This window comes from Dendrobium catenatum, unplaced genomic scaffold (genome assembly GCF_001605985.2).
Source record: "Dendrobium catenatum unplaced genomic scaffold, ASM160598v2 fragScaff_scaffold_1538, whole genome shotgun sequence".
NCBI lineage: Eukaryota > Viridiplantae > Streptophyta > Magnoliopsida > Asparagales > Orchidaceae > Dendrobium > Dendrobium catenatum.
Window position 1 is genome coordinate 168,896 of NW_021320000.1, and position 9,009 is coordinate 177,904.

At 35.0% G+C, this 9,009-nt stretch overlaps 1 protein-coding gene and 1 long non-coding RNA gene across 2 annotated transcripts in view; one reads left to right on the forward strand and one right to left on the reverse strand.

The window, feature by feature from the left end:
* Positions 1-9,009, forward strand: part of LOC110102134 (nitrate regulatory gene2 protein) — a 63,615-nt gene that overhangs the window by 45,930 nt on the left and 8,676 nt on the right. The window lies entirely within an intron of this gene.
* Positions 5,488-5,857, reverse strand: LOC114581115. Its single transcript, XR_003702934.1, has 2 exons — positions 5,743-5,857; positions 5,488-5,656 (listed from the first exon to the last, which is right to left on the reverse strand). It is a non-coding gene; the product is annotated as an uncharacterized LOC114581115 (long non-coding RNA).

Genomic DNA, 9,009 nt, shown 5'->3' on the forward strand with positions numbered 1-9,009 from the left:
TCAATCATATTTTCACATTCTTCATTAAAAAGTTTAGCAAAATATCTCATCCACCTTTGTTGAATATCATCTTCTAAGAAAAGTATTTTTTGATCTTCATCCTTAATACACTTCACTTGAACTAAATTCTTACTACTCCTATCTCTTTGCTTGGCTAACTTATACATATATCTTTCTCCCTCCTTAGTATCCAATCTATTATATAAATCACTAAAAGCTAAGGTCTTTGCATCGCATATTGATTTTTTAGATTCCTTACGAGCCTCTTTATATCTTTCCCAATTATCATAATTTTTAAAATTAAATCAATTTTTATAACAAATTTTCTTATTTTTAATCTTTTCTTGTACATTTGAATTCCACCACCAACTATTTTTACTATTAGGAGTTTTTCCCTTTGATACTCCAAGCATATCTTTTACAATATTTTTAATATCACTAGTCACTTTTTCCCACATAACATTAGCAACCTCATGCACAGATAAAATCTTAAGATCTAAAATCTTACTCTCAAAAATATTTTTGTTAATATTCTTTAAATATCCCAATCTAATCCTAGAATATCGTTTTACTTTATTTATTATTATCTGCCCCTTTATCTTAAAGTCCAAAACTAATAATCGATGTTGGGTACATAAATTTTCACTCGGAATAACTTTACAATCTTTGTAATCTAAACTATCTAATTTTCTTATAAGAAAATAGTCAACCTGCTAAACGGGAAATTATTGTAAACAAAAACGCTAGTGCAAAAATAAGGAGCTAGTAGTATTAGCAAAACTAGTATGGAAACAAAACACTATACTGTAAACAAAAATTCTAGTGCAAAAATAAAGCGCTAGTATTATAAGAAAAATCACCACTAAAATAGAACAAAATAGTGTTGCAAGGCAGTGAAATGTGCTAAACTAAGTAACTACTGGTTAACCTAATATGTAACTTCTAAGTGAAGTAGTAAAGCCTAGTAAATCCTATTAAAAAAATTCATTAAGAGATCTTCCAAGGAAGTAAAATAACCAAACCTTAACTTATAGGCAATTTTTAATGAAAGTAGTTGGTTCTATCCCAATCAAACCTACAGACAACTTCCAATGGAAGCCATAAGACTTGCCATATCCTCTAAAATCTCAAGGCATTTTTAATGGAAGCCGTAAGACCTACCCTAAACTCAAATTATTGGCTACTTCTAACTGAAGCAATAAGGTGTGTTTTAAACCTAAATTTACGGGCAACTCCTAAGTAGAGTAGTAAGCCTCAACTTAGCGAGTAAGCTTCATTATTGATTTGGGATACACATGATATTCATCTCCTCCCAATTAGGGTATAATCGATCCTAAGATGATTTGATTTGACCTTATCCATATAAGTTAATGGCATCAAGAAATTCAAATTATTTTTAATTGGTCAAATAACCTTGGTAGATTTCCATTGATCTCTTCCATACAGGTTAATATCATCGATCAATGTTCTAATAAAAATGTTTGAATATGTCAAATATTCTTGGTCAATTTCTCTCTACCTCTTTCACCTAGGTTAAAATTATCGATCATTGCTCTGACAAACAACCTCAGATAGGTCAAACATTTTTACTAGATTTTTCTCGACCTATTCTACTCTGCTTAATGTCATCGAGCAACACTCTAGTAAAAATTTTTAGATAGGTCTAGCGCCATCAAAAAATGCTTTGGCGATAACTTTTAGCAGATTGAACATTCTTCATCAAATACTCTTAGTAGGTCTCTCTCTCTCAACACCTTTTGCCATAGGTTATGGTTTAGGGTTAACACTTACACCCACAGCTTATAAAAGACAATTCTTTATAATAATTTGTAGTACAAATTAGAAGCTTGATTCAAAGAGACTTTATTTATGAAGCTTGTCACTATAATGGCGCAATGGCAATCGTGCTTATACACCGAAGGGAAAAGATGCATGATGCATGCATCCACGAATGCTCAGTACCTTATGGGGGTCAAGTTCTTAGGATATCAAACACTATCATGCAAAAAACTAAGATCACATTATTTCTAGCAACTTAATTTTAAACATTAGTTAAGCTTGGAGGAAGATACATTCATGGGTTATATAAATAAGAAGTTTTATTCCAAGGCTACATACATGTTATTGTATATACATTATATTTATTAACATCATAGGAGATTTTATGAAGTATTCTACAACATTCAAAATATCAACACCGATCTCTTCTCCCATAAAACTTGTTACAATTTTCAAGAAGTCTTGCCTCGGCTTCATAATTTCTCCTATAATTTCAAAGCCAACGTCGATCTTGCATCACCTATACTGGGGTATAATGAGAAGAAGCGCAAAGGTAGGCCATGTTTGATGCAACCTAAGTTTTTAAATATTTTATGGAGAATACTTAGGAAAGCAATTAGAGAATTTCTTCCTTTTAGTAGAGCATTAACATCCACTTATAAAATTAAATGTAGAAACAAGTTCTACAAAATAGCTTACAAAATCCGTAAACATAAAGAAATGACAATAAGGCTACCCTCAAAACAACTAACAAGCAGTCACTTCACATGCAAAGCTCGAAATATAAATGATAGCTGGTTAAAGGATATATCTAACCCCACCACTGAAACGATTCGGCACAAGTCCACACTTCTCCGGCAGATACCAGCCAAAACATGGCAGCAGACACCACCACACTCATAAGAGAAGAAGGATACAGATGGGGCGAGAATTGTGGATAGAGAAGAAGAGATAGAAAATCGGGACGAAGGAATAGTGGGGAAGGGAAAGGAGGCTAGCTCGCAAGATAGAAAAACCCGCAGGTTTGTATGCAAATTCTTCACCAAAAATTTGTTCAAAACTAGTGGGAAAACATCCTTTATTTATAGGGAAGAAAAAGGGGGAAAGAGTAATTAATGCGGGTAGGTAAAACACCACATATCCGTCCAATAAAAACTCATCAAACTGCTGCAAACAGGGACCAAAGGGATAGTTGTCAAGGGGGAAAAATGAAGCATCCATATAGCATAAAGTGGAGGAAAACTGAAGCAACAACCCAGCTACCAAGGTGGGCGAAACCGAAGTACCAAGGGGGAAAACCGAAGCATCCATATAGTAGCCAAGGGACAGCTGTCAAGGGGAAACTGAAGCATCAAAGTGACGGAATGGGAGAGACAAACCTAAGAACTCCAACCTAGCATTATCATCAGTTGGTTTCCATCATAGGGTAACCAAATAAAATTACAAAACATAATAAATCAAAATATAAAAAAGTACATAAATATTTGTATACATCAATTCTCCCCTAGCGGAAGAATCTCATCTCTTGATGAGAAAGCCTTAGTAACATGCTGAAAAATATCACAATGTTGAAACTGCAATTCCTCAGCTTCTCCTATCCTTTTAGAAATGTTTTGGATTTCTTAGACACAAAAATCAAAATATTCTATTTTAAAGGGAATTTCAAAAACAAAATAAAAAGAAACTCCAAAGAGCTTCCAAAGTTCACTGAGCATGCAATTCTTGTACCCTTGGCAGTTGCCAATTCAAAAAAAAAAGGGAAAAATATAAAAGGGGTACTGAGCATGGGCCCCCAGTTTGTGTGCAAGCTGTCTCGACCCCATATCCTTCCTGGATTGTCCGATTCAGATGCTTTTGCGGTCTCCTAAACCTTTTTGGTTATTCTAGACCATTTTTAACACTTTTGGTGCTTAATGGGGCCTAAACAGTAAATTTCGAGCAATGACCTATAGCTTAAACTCTTTCTTGATATTCAAGAAAGCTTTGAGGCTCTATAGATCCCAGAGCATCATTGTTGGGTTGTCACCCAGTCATCACCATCGACCTCCGTTGTCCATCAACTTAGGTACTTGGATCACCACCGCCCGACTTTGACCACCACCCGAATATGGTCCTTACGATCTCCAACTACTACTAACTCCGGTCCTCCAACCTCTGTCGTTCACCAACTACAATCCTCTGACCTATAATCTTTTCTTTATTATCACCTACTTACTCCAATGCCTTCTGGCTTCATCACCTACCGTCACTAATATTGCCAACACATCACTTATAGAATGAATGCACGCCATCGACATCAACTTTGACTCCCAATATTATTTATATTGGGTTCCTGGCTAAGGATTTTTCTAACTTAAACTTCATAATATGTTATTTTCATTATATCATTATCTTCCTCAAGGAAGGGCTTCATTTGTAATCAATGATAAATACTAGTTAAATCATTTCGATTGAATGGGGCGTTGTGGTTTTTCCCTTTCTTAGATTTTTTATGCAAAAATTTTGGTATCTCTTATGATACTTGAACTAATCTGTGTGTGTGCTGGATCTTCAGATAAAGCTTGAATATTAAACTCTATCTCTCTATTGTCACAAATATTTCGGCACACAACATGTAACACCCCACAATACCCTTGACTAGTACTGTAGAGTGTAACAGTTAAAACATATCATTTTCTTTCTATAAAGTTTTTGGAAACAGATAACCACTTGCATAATTATACGAAGTATCTCATAAACCTTCATGGATACATTAACTAAAGTACTTAACATTTTTAAACATCCACAACCTAATTACAGAGCCACTAAAGAACATCCAAACAAAATATTTCAATTGAGTGTTTACATACCCTTAGCTAATCCTTGCAAACAGATATAGAAATAACACATAACATTGAGGTACTTGAAATCTTTCAGCAACAACTTTATCTTTTTCTTTACCATATAAGAACAGCCAGAAGAAAGTTCTGGTGAGCTATGAGGCTCACATAAGCTATGCAAACTTAAATAACAATAAAAATGAATTGATAAAATGAAATACAATACTGAGCTAATCATTTCACTAACTTATCATTATTTGAAAAGCATCAAAACATCATATTGAACATCATCCTTTATGTCATTTGAGATATATATTGAATATTTAATCTTTTAAAAGATTTGGCTATACTTTAACATATTCAATGGAGCCCAGATAAATCTGACATTATCACCATTGAATTTCATAGAGGTCCCTTTTGCCTCTTTAGGGGTCCCTTTTGCTCCACCTGCTATGCAGGTATCCATTTCCTTGGGGTCCCTTTTGCCCCATCAACAATTCAGGTTTCATATTAGGTCCCTTTTGCCCACCTGACCATGTAGATATCATAATATAACTTAGTCAATCTTTATTAAATAAACATTCAATAACTCTCATATTTATAATTCATCTCTTTTATCACTTATATAGCTGTACAAGTGTTGTAAGAAAAGTTTGACATGCATTATCTAGCAAATGCAAACTTTCTTTAACATATATCATCAAAGTGATTGAAATAACATATTTGATCAAATATCATTTCACTTTCCACATAAAGTACATTTGTTTATAAATGAACACTTCAATGAAATCTATTATGGTTGCTATGCAAGTATTCATAATGCATTGAATTACTCAAACCATTGAAAAGAGATAATAAATATAAAAATCAGTAATTAACTTTAGATAACTTACCTCCTTGATGAATTATTTCCTCCAATTCCTTACTACGAACTCTTCTACGATTGTAAGTCACCTCGAAACTCTCTCTTTGCATATGATCAAATTTATCTTGATTTCCTTTTCTTTAAGCTTTATTCTTCCTTCAGTGTTCTCACTTCCCTCTCACTTAGAATTTAACTACAATTTATTACAAAATAGATCACAACTTCTAAATCTTGATTTCTATTTTTCACTAATAATCTATTTCGTTAATAAAATAATACCTGTATTGCACACTCTCTATTGCCATGGAAGCAAATCCTTCTCACAAAATTTCCTCAATAATATGGTCTATTTTCTACTGATTTCCAAACTGCTAAAGTGCTCTCCTTCACTGTGCCAAACAAAGGAATAAAAATTCTACACTAAACCGAAACTTCTATAGCCATTTCATTGCATTTTACTTCAGGAAACCAACCTAATATTTCATGAAAATACTTACTGTGACCAATTGCAAAAGCTCTATGCCAAATACCACTGTGCCGACGCCTGCTACAGTGGATTCTGCGATTTTCCTTCACAAATCAGCGGTAATTGCTACAGTCCCGGGAGAGTGATGTTCCGAACTCTCCCTGTGAAGAATTTCTGCACCGTATGCTTCTACAAGAGGCGTTTTGGATGCATTCTGAATACTGATAAGGATCCAAAGAGTGGACCCCACTACTCTAACTGCTCTCATAATAGCCCAAGGGAAGCATCTATTCAAAACAAAATTTTTATTTAATATGTAGTTTAACAGGATATATAATTATTAATGAAGGCTAAGTTACTTTAATTAAACTTATTTAATTATCAGAAATTTTGGGTTGTTACACAGCATGCATATTTATTAAACTCAATAGTATCAACTATGTTTTGTGATATTGAGCTTGTATTTCTTTTTGTTGGTTCTCGTGAAAAACTCTATGATCTTGATGCTCCATCTTTGAATTAGCAAACACCATCAAATACATCAAATGATTGGAATGTTTTTTTTAGATACTTATAACTTCCTTGAATATATTGTTGCATCTACATCATTCTTTAAGATACTGCCAAAGGGATGGGATTTTCTCCGCTCCACCTACTTTCAAACAACTAACATCTCTGAGATACTTGCTTCATTTTGAATAATTATCCTTGCAACATGGTTTTAAATTTACTGAGTATAGAACATTCTAAAAGAAAAAATGGGATATATTCATCAATGTCACCTTCAGCAACAATAACAACAATAACAACAAGCATTTGTTCCACTAAGTGGGGGCGGCTACATGAATCCTTTTTCTCCATTTCATCTTATTAAGATTCAAATTCTCATCTAAATCTAATAAAGAAAGTTCATTTCTAATATTTTCTAAGTCTTTTTAGGTCTACCTCTACCTTTCTTAACATAAGTCAAATTTAAAATATTTACTTTTCTAACTGGGTCATCAGCGGCCGCCATTTTATGTGACCAAACCATCTAAGGCCACTCTCACTAATCAAATTGCATAGCAAGAAATGATAAGAAAATTCCTTGTTTCCAAGTACCTATTTGACCTTCATCATTCTTGCAACATTTTCAAACTCAGTTGATGACCGACTCTACTGTATCAACCATACCTTCATCATCCTTGCAACATATTCAAACTCAGTTGATGACAGACTCTACTGTATCAACCATCACCATTGCTCTCATCTGTGTTTCTCCAGTCCATTGAGTTACCTGCTACACGTTGTTGTGCTACTGATTATACTATTGCTATTGAAGCAAGAGTTTTTTATAGTTCTCATAGACGTGGTGGGCATGATCCTAGCCACTACTCTTATCCACTTTGTTCACTAGTCTGATCACTGCAAGGAAACAGTTTCACTATGCTCCCATTGCTTAACATATCCCTAGTCTGATCACTGCAAGGAAACAGTTTCACTATGCTCCCATTGCTTAACATATCCCAAACACTGGACCTCTTATGTTTACACCTATTAGTTTTTCTTTGGGTTCTATTGTCTTTTTTCAAGAGGATTATAACCGCATTCTCTTACACTCTTGGATGTCATTTTTGAGCTTATATTTTGTTTCCTATGGCTCAACTATAGTTGTTTATTTTGATAAATTTTGGATGTTAGATTTAATTGTTTCTTCCATATGAAAAATAACACTTTTTTTTTTTCATCTTTTACAATGATCTGTCTTTTCTATATTATTGTTGTAGATGGCCTTTTTTTTTGGTTTATGGAAAGTGATATTTTTCCATAAACCAAAAAAAAAGGCCATATTGCTTTAAGCTAGTATTGTTGTTGTTGTATTGTTGTACAACCCAAGAACATTTTTTAAAAGCTACGCAGTTCTGAAAATTTATTTCAAGAGAATTTTATAATAAAATTTTTTCCTTTTTGTTTTGGTTCCTTGCGAATACTAGTTCAAAATTGATGGGCTTTGAGAAAGCTTGCCGGACTTTACTAACATTTATGCCCACTCTGTAAAGAAACAACTTCTTGTCGTGGTTTTTATTAAGGACTAGGGTTGGTTTTATATTGCAACAATCATAAACCTAAGAAAATCATAATTTAAATTAGCTAATGATGGAAAAGACAAAACATGATAAGTGCAAATAGAGGTCCTAATTTAATTCCAACAAAATAAATATTTTAAATCTCATGTTTTTCACGAGGGAATTGATTGCCATATTTTTCTCGTATTCATCCTCAAGTTGGAGATAGATCAACCATTAAAAAAGCGGACGAGGCGTCCGCATTGAGTCGCACCTCAAGTCGAGGCGGAAGTCATGCGTATCTGGGCTTACGCCTCGAACCATCCAGCGAAGCCTATGATTTTTTCGTACAAGGCGTACGCATTAGAGCGTAACGCCTCGAGGCAGTATGAGGCACCGCCTCAAAATTTTTTCTTCGGTATATATATAAATACGACGCAGCCGATTCGTGTTTGTGTATTCGCGTATAGGATTAGGGCTTCCTGTGAGAATTGAAAGGAGAACTAGAGGCGAAGCCGTGAGGGAAAGAGACGAAGCCGTGAGTGCAGGAGACGAAGTCAGAAGGAGACGACGCAGGAAACGAATCCAAAAGCAATAACGGTTTCGAAAGCAGGAAACGAAGCCGAAGTTGTGAGTGCAGGAAACGTTCAGGCCTCGGTTAGGTCGGAAGAGCAGGTGAGCAGTGTTTTGGCCTTAACTTTGAGGTGTAGTAAAGAAAGCTTGAATAACTCCTGATTCGGCTTTCTTTCATTCGTCCGCTCAGTACATGCTCGGTTCCGCTCAGTACATGCTCGGTACTGCTAGGTACATACTCGATACCGAGTCAGCACCGCTCGGTACCGAGCAAGTATATGCTCGGTATTGAGCGGTACATGCTCGGTACCACTAGGTACACGCTCGGTACCGAGCAGTATATGCTCGGTACTGAGTGGTACATGCTCGGTACCAAGCAGTATATGCTCGGTACTGAGCTGTACATGCTCGGTACCACTAGGTACACGCTCGGTACCGAGCAGTATATGCTCGGTACTGAGC